We start from the raw sequence: 8,942 nt of genomic DNA, 5'->3' as shown, positions 1-8,942 counted from the left end.
ATTTCCCTGAAGACTAGTGATACTGTCTTTTCTGTGTTTACTGCCATTCATATGTTCGCCTTTTTGAATTCCCTCTTCAAATATTCTATTTTTTAAAAATTGGGTTGTTTTTTAAAATTATTATTATTTAGTATGATAGTTCTCTATATGACTTTAGAAACAAGTCCTTTGTTAGATACACATACAGCAAATATCTCACTGTTTCATTGAAAGCTGAAGTTCTTAATATACATAAATTACACTGTATGAATTTTTCTTTAGAGCTTTTAGAGTTCTAAGAGATCACTGTGAACCAGAAAGTCGTGAAGATGTTTTCATATGTCTTTTTCCTGAAGGCTTTATAGTTGTAGCTTTTTAGCCCAGTCCTATCACCCATCTCAAATTAATATTTCTATGTCATGACATAGCAGTTGAAATTCATTTTTTCACATAAATATCCCGCTGTTACAGCATTTGTTGCAAGACTGTTCTTTCTCCATTGAATTGTCTTAGTACTTTGTCAAATATTGACTGACTTTTAAAAACGTATATATTTACTTTTGGTCTCTCTCTCCAGTCCCACTGATCTGTTTACCTGTATTTTTATCAATACTTTACTACTTTGATTATGCAGCTTTTTAATAAGTAAATAAGTTTGGAGTGAGTTAGTATAAGAATTACAATTTTATTCTTTTTAAAGATTATATTCTAGGTCCTTTGAATTTTCATATACATTTTAGATTTAGCTTATCACTTTCTGCTAAATTAAACTGCTTACAATTTAAATGAGATTGTCTTGGATCTACACATCAATTTAGGAAAGACTGATATCTTATCAATATTTAGTTTTCTGATCCATGAGTCCATAAACACAAAAATTCTTAGCAAACCAAATCCAGCAACATGTAAAAACAAAACTATTTACTTTTCCCTTTAGTTCTGTCAATTTTTGCTTCACATATTTTGAAACTCTGTTATTAGGAGCATATACGTTTAGGATCGTTAGATCTTCTTGATGAAATAACTTTATCTTTTTTTTTTTTTTCCCTTTTGTCTTTTTTCGTGACCGGCAACGGATCGCAACCCTCAGTGTCGCGCCCGCACCGGACCGGGACCGGCAACAGGATCGCAACCCTCGGTGTTGCGCCCGCACCTCTCTCAGCCAGTGTGCGGCCGGTCTGTATGTGGGATCCGAACCCTCGGCGGGAGCGCCACCGCGCTCCCAAGCGGCGCACTGTAGCAGTGCGCCACCGGGCCGGCCCCTAACTTTATCTTTGATGACAATCTTTATGTTGATGATTCTTTTCCTTGATATTAATAGCAGACTGGTGTAACTGTAGTGTATAGGGCACTTTAAAAATTCATAGTAAGATTCATTTGTGTTATCTTTTAATTATATTTTTCCACGAATTTTTTGAAGTACCCTCATATTTACTGTTTTCATTGCATATTTTTCCATTGTTTCTTTTCTTCTTCTTTTTTTTTTTTTTTGTCTTTTTCTGTGTCCGGCAACGGATCACAACCCTCAGTGTCGCCCCCGTACCGGACCGGGACCGGCAACGGGATCGCAACCCTCGGCGCTGCCCCCGCGCCTCGCTCAGCCAGTGAGCGGGAACCGGTCTGTATGTGGGATCCGAACCTGACTTGAAAATATTTTCTGCTGTTCTTTAGCTTGTCTTTACACTTTCTTGATAATGTCCTTTTATGTACAAAAATTTTCAATTTTGATAAAGTGAAATATATATATTTTTGCTGTTGCTTGTGTCTTTTGGTGTCATAGCTAAGAATCCACTGAAAAATTCAACTCATGAAGATTTGCCCTAGTGTTTTCTTCTAAGAGTTTTATAGTTTTAGCTCTTACATTTAGCTCATTGATCCATTTTGAGTTAATTTTTCTATGTGGTTTGAGATAAGGGTTCAACTTTATTCTTTTGCATGTATCATTGTCCCAGCACCATTTGTTGAAGACACTATCGTTTCCCTACTGAACAAACTTGCCACCCTTGTCAAAAATCAATTGGCCATAGATGTATGGGTGTATTTCTGGACTTCAGTTCTATTCCATTGGTCTATAAGTCTGTCTTTACATCAGTATCACCCTGTTTTGATTAATGTGGCTTTGTAGTGACTTCTAAAATTAAAAAGTGTAAGTTGCCTTATTTTATTATTCTTTTTCAAGATTGCTTTAGCTATTCAGGGCCTCCTTGTGATTCCATATGAATTTTAAAAATAATCTTTTCCATGTCTGCAAAATATTTAGAATTTTGATAGAGATTATGTTGAATCTATTGTCTTCATTTTTAATATTCAGGATAATTTTATGAATATGGAATTCTAAGCTGACAGTTTATTTCTTTTGTACTTTAAAGATATAATTTCATTGTTTTCTAGCCTCCAATATCTCAACTAATTTTCTTACTGTTGTTCTTCTATACTTAATATGTATTATATTCTTCTGGCTATGTATAAGCTTGTTTTTGTTTTTAATCTCCAGTTTTCAGGAGTTTGGCTATGACATACCTAGATGTGGTTTTCTTTTTTTAAAGTTCTGCTTGAGGTTTGCAGAGATTCTTGTATGTGTGGGTTTCTCTATTTGAGTAAATTTGGAAAATTTTCAGCTAATATTTCTTCCTGTGATTTTTCTGTCCTATATCTTCTCTCCAGTCCTTATAGGTCCCCTATTGCACATATATATTACTGCTTGTTACTTCCAACAAATCATTTAGTCTGTTCCCTTTTGTTACATCTTCTTTTTTCCTCTGTGTGCTTCAGCTTATATAATTTCTATTTTCCTGTCTTCAAATTCACTAATTCCTCCTTTCGTTGTATCCAATCTATTGTTAATACCATCTAAAAGTCTTCATTTCTTTGTCCAATATCCATCTTTCTTATAGACTAACATATTTATTATAGTTATTTTAAACAAATTTTCTACTAATTCTAACATCTTGGTCATTTCTATTGACTGATTTTTTTCTTCCCTGATTATTTTTCATTGTTGTTGTTTATTAATTATTATTGCTTATTGGACATTGTGAATCAGACAATGTAAAGACTCTGAGTTCTGTTATCTTCCTCTGAGGAGTGTTTTGTTTTGTTCTAGCTGGCAGTTAAATACTTTAACTCATGGAGGATTAATTGTACTATTTTGGGAGGGAAATCTATCTTTGTTTTACCTTTAGTGTTAGAGTAAGTCTCTTTCTGCTGGGATGTAGTCTTACTCCTAAGGCATGGCCCTCATAGGGCTTCAGTAGAGAGCCCGAAATGGTTATCAAGGTCTCTAATTTGGTGGGACTTGAACTCCAAATTACTGTTTGGAGGGGCAACAATTAAAATCTCTGTTCAGCTTTCTCAGGCTTCATGCTATTATTAGAGTATTGCCTGTGCATGAACAGCCCAATATCTTGAGCTGATTTTATAAACATATTTTGACGCTCTTTTTTCTGGAGTTTGCCCTCAATTCTATCTGCTCTGGTAGTCCCAAACTCCTGCTCTGAATCCTCAGGCTAATAAGACTGCAGCATTCTGCTTGAGTTCTGGCTACCTCACACTTTATGGTCATGAGAATAACCTTCAAAAAGAAAGCTGTATATATACAAATATATATATATATATATATCACCCAGCATGGTTTCCTTCTTTTAAGGGTCAAATCTTCCACTTCTGCCTGCTTTTGGTTGCTCTGCAATACATTCATTCAGTAGTTTTTTATATTTTGTCCAGAGTATAAAAGTGTTATCTGCACAAAGATTGATCTTGTACAAGCTACTCTGACATTACCAGAACCAAATCTCCATCTGCAGAGTTTGTGTTTGTATTATTTTGTTGTTTTGTTTTTGATATTCATGAAAGGACTCCTTTGCAAACAGATGCAGGTCACCAGGATGTTTTTGAAGCATCTGCCACTGATGGTTAAGAATTTAGTCTCTGGAATAAAACAGGCTTAGTTTTACTAACTTCGGACAAATTACTTAGCATGTCTCAGCTTAGTTTTCTTACTATAATGTAAATGACAACACTACCTATTCAAGGAGTAGTAATGTTAGACAATTTTTGTAAAGCATTTAGCCAATGTATCAGTAAATGTTATTTATGAGTTCCCTTTTTCTTTTCATCAAGAATTCAAGTGATCCAGAAAAAGGAAACAACCAAGAGAGTGAAAAGACAACCAACAGAGTGGGGGAAAATATTTGCAAACTATACATCTGACAAAGGATTAATATCCAGAATATACAAGGAACTCAAACAACTTTGCAGCAAAAACCCAAATAATCCAATTAAAAAATGGGCAAAGGAGCTGAATAGATATTTTTCAAAGGAAGACATACAAATGGCCAACAGGTACATGGAAAAAAATGTTCAACATCACTAACCATCAGGGAAATGCAAATCAAAACCAGATTGAGATATCCTCTCATCCCAGCTAGACTGGGTATTATAAAAAAGACAGAGAATAACAAATGCTAGTAAAGATGTGGAGAAAAGGAAACTCTTCTATGCTGTTGGTGAGACTGTAAATTAGTGTAGCCATTATGGAAAACAGTATGGAGGTTTCTCAAACAACTACAGATAGAACTACCATATGATTCAGCAATCCCACTCCTGGGTATACATCCGAAAGAATAGAAATTATCATGTCTAAAGGATGCCTGCATCTCTATTTACAATAGCCAAGATATGGAACCAACCACAATGTCCATCGATGGACAACTGGACAAAGACAATGTGGTATGTATTCACAATGGAATACTACTCAGCCATAAAAAGGAATGAAAATCTGCCATTTGCAGCAACATGGATCAGCTTGGAGAAAATTATGCTGAGTGTAATAAGCCAGGCACAGAAAGAGAAATTCCACACATCCTTACTCATAAATGGGCGCTAAGAAAGAAAGAAAGACCACAATAAAATGTTGAACTTTCAGAAGGAGAGAACAGACCTATAGTTACTAGAAGTGGGAAAGGTAAGCACTAGATTGGGTCATAGTGTAATATTATCCTAAATGTAAGTGCCTAATTCATTATAACTTGTGGGGTAATACTTTCTTTTTTGAGTGAACTATAAAGTAAGTAAGTATTCATTGTAGGTAATTGGACTTAGAAAGTCTCATCCAAGATTTCTCAATACATACAGGTGAACCTTCAGTGGTTTATTCCAGGAGTGAATAAGAGTTCAAATTATAGTTTTTATATGTTGAAAACACACTGGCTTTAGAGTTAGAAAGCCCTTAGGTCAGATCCTAATTCCACCATACTCTATCCGTCGTTGATATTTCGTCTATATCTAATGTATTAACTCTGCTCATAGTTTCTAAATACAAATGTTAATTTTACATGGCCACTGTGGAAAAATCTGGAAAAAAATAATAAAGAACAAAGAATGTATTGAGTCTTTCAATTAGAAAGAATTAGATTAGATGACAGGGCTCGTTTCATCACACTGTCATCAGGCCTATCACCAAAAAAACTTTTGTGAATGGGATGGGTAACAATGATGTCTCATTGTCACTTTATTTTGATTATACATTTATAAAGATTAACATATTTTTATTTTACTATTTATTTTTCTTTTGCCCATTTAGCTCTTGGAAACTTTTTTTCCTATGATTTTATAAGAGCTCTTTTATCAAAGATATTAACCCTGCTACATTTTTTCTCAAATACTTTTCCCAACAATTTGTAGAATGTGTTCTGTGTTAATACCCTTAATAAAGTACAATATCACATATCAATGGGTGTGGCTGTAACCAGAAGAATAAAATCAGCCTTTTTTACCTTTCTCAGATGGAAAACTCTTAACTAAGAATCTAACTAAATTATTACAAGCCAAATTAGTTTTTAATTGAATAGCTAAAGGTACAGACCTTAAGTGGGATTTTGCTCTTCAATGGATTCCTTTCTTTTCCCCATAAGTACGAAGAAGCCCGATTTGAAAGAATTTGAGAATTGAGGGGATTTGAGAATGAAGGAAAGCAATGAGCTTCGTTCTGCAAAATGATGTGTAGTGCCAACTCCAAAGTAAAAGACACCCCTTGCAAATTTTGAAGTAGTCAGGACTGTATTTTTATTTCTGCTAAATGGTACACAGTACAGTCTCTCAGAATTAGAATTTTATTTGAATGTGTGCATGCCTGTTCATGCATCTCTCTATGTTTGTGAATGCGTGTGTGTGTGTATTCGGCTGAATACTTAGGTGGTATGAAACCTTGTCGTATGAATGTTTAACTAACTAATCTAAATCTGAATCATCACACGGCCCCTTATCCACGAGAATTCATAAGAATAAATAGTGGTCTTTGATTCACATTGATAAGGACAATCTTGAAGGGGGCTACATTTGGCATGCCCACCCACTCCTGCTTCATCTGGCTTGTTGTTTGACAACACCCATCACCTATCATTGATTGTCCTATTAAGGCCTCCTGGAATGCATTACCCTAAGGTGAATAACTCAATCATATGATCATGGTGTTCCCCCACCACCTCCCCGAAAAAACAAGAGTTCTATGGTGGAGATTAGAAGGTACTTTCAAGACAGTTAAAATGTGAAGCTAAGGGGACCAGATTAGGAACTGAGTCTTGCACTTGGACAGTCCTCTGAAGCTTTTAACTCTTTGGTTGCTGTTTTCCTTAAACCTTGGGGAAAGTCATATTTAGCATACAGTGTTCTGCATTTCCTTTAACTTCATCACTTCAATAAAATCTACAACCTTTGTGGTAGTACTGCGGAGGACAAGGAGGTAGGGTAAGAGGCAAATGCTGCCCACTCCAGCTTAATCCCTGTGTGGTTCAGATATGGAGGTCAAATAACGTCCTGTTGAAGGTTATTGAGGGTTCCAGAGGGTGATCAGTAGCCGTATGAATGTGGTCCAAGGAGAAGCACAAGACATGAAGATACTCTGCTGATTAAATATTTATCGAGAAAAAGCTTCATTACGGAGAATCTCTTCTCCTGCATATGCTGGTGAGAGGTCACTGCTTAGAGAGGGGTATAGGGCTGGTAGAAACACTTGGGGTAGGCACATTTATATGTGCATAGAAAAAAGCCTTTTTTTTTTATAACAAACTATTAATAGTAATGAGGAGTAGGCCATGGTGAGGGAGAAGAAGTCACTTTAACTTTTCATATATATCCTCTGTATCAATCAGATTTTTAAAATAATAAGCATTTATTAATTTGGTAATTCAAATGTATGTTGTAAATTAAAACATATATTTCTACTAGCTTGTTGTCTTTTAAAACTTGCTTTTTATATATAAAAGCTTTTATGTAGTATTTTTCATTTCATTTTTATGATTTCTTGCACTTCATTTAAGTTTTCCCCATGCACTGATCAGATTTTTAGTGTATATTTATGGTATGTGGCCAGCTCCGGGTCACATAGAGAGTAACGAAATGTAGTAAAATACCATCTGGGGTCTGTCAAACAATGTATTTAAAATCCCTATTAGCAACTCAGGATAAAATGAGAAAGATTTTAAGTGGATATTTGCAACTATAATTAATGGGTTTTGGTTGTATTCCAGTGACCATACAGTCACAAAGTGCTGTGAGGGGCCAGTGATCCTCAGTGGAAGACATTATCTTAAGGGCAGTCTCAGGAAGTCCTTTGTCACACAAATCAGGATCCACTCCGGAAAAGTGCTCTAACTTGCCAAAGCTAAACTTAGAAAACTGGAACTTAGGGCATCCAAGTCTACTGGTAATTGCGTTTTAGTCTCTCACTAAGGAGCAGAATTCAAAGTTAAGAGAGGCAAGCAGAACGCAGAAGTCAGCATTAGATGATGAGAAAAACAACTCTGTTCCAACTGTACATTCTGCAGAGTGACCTCCTGTTTCTCCAACCACATGTTTCTCTCATTGCAAAATTTATGAGCCTTCCCAGACCAGGGCTCAAACATTTTCCTGCTACTGTTCTAATGCTTCCTATTCTGCTTCTCTTGCTTTTTATTTCCCTTTCCCTTAGTTTTCTTTCCCCTGTTCTTGTTTTTTGTTTTTGTTGTTATTTTTCTTCTCTTCTCCAACCCCCTATTCCCAAGTCTTAGCTAGCACTATTCTTTCCTTTTTGACTTTCTCTCCTTGCCTATTTTTATTCTGCTTCCTACACACCGAGTTTTATATAAGTTCCCTACGTTAATATTAAAATTTTATTGTTGATGTTTATATCATTGAGCTACTGTTAAAATCTGTCGGGTCTTAAAAACTAATGCCACCTTAAGTGACATTACAAGCGGCGCCATTATGGGCCCACAAGGGCATATTAACGTGGCAGCCTAAGACAGCGCCGGGAGGAAGTAGGGTGGGAGTGTCTGCAGGAACCTTGCCTTAGCCCTTATTGGCCAAATACACGCTTCCGCGCTGGCGCTGGTGAACACTGCGTGATTGCAATAGCTAGGCATTGAGATAGGATACATGCTCCTGTAACCTTTAAGCTGATTGGAGGATGTAAAGACCTCCCTTCCCCATTTGCCTTTAAAAGCAAGAGCTTGTGTGATAATAAACGGAACTGCTTAACAGAACCCCTGCTGCGTCTGAGTGTTCTTTAACGGGCTGGTTGGGGCCAGTGGCTGTGCTCACCTCTCTTCACAGCTCTCTTCCTCCGTCTCCTCCCAACAGGGACTGGGGAAAGAGGAATCTCGGCAATCCGCCCACCCACCAGAAGGGACACCAAGGGAGGGACTGATAGCAAGGCAAGGGCTGTTCGGGTCAGCCGGTGGCGGACCCAACAAAAATCAAATCTGATTTGTTATTGTTGGACTACAGGTTTGACTATATCAGGCACTTTTCACCATTGATTGAAAGTATTTCTAGTCATCTTTTAACTAGAAAGCAATCTCAAGACCCACTCCCAGAAGCAGAGCTAACATTTCTCCCATTCATTGTCTGAAAGACTTCATGTTTATTTGGAATTTCTATGAAAACTTCTGGTTTTGAGAAATAAGCTTATTGGGAACTGACAGCCC

This window comes from Galeopterus variegatus, unplaced genomic scaffold, assembly GCF_000696425.1.
Source record: "Galeopterus variegatus unplaced genomic scaffold, G_variegatus-3.0.2 Scaffold3222, whole genome shotgun sequence".
NCBI classification, from domain to species: Eukaryota; Metazoa; Chordata; class Mammalia; order Dermoptera; family Cynocephalidae; genus Galeopterus; species Galeopterus variegatus.
This window is presented reverse-complemented; position numbering follows the sequence as displayed.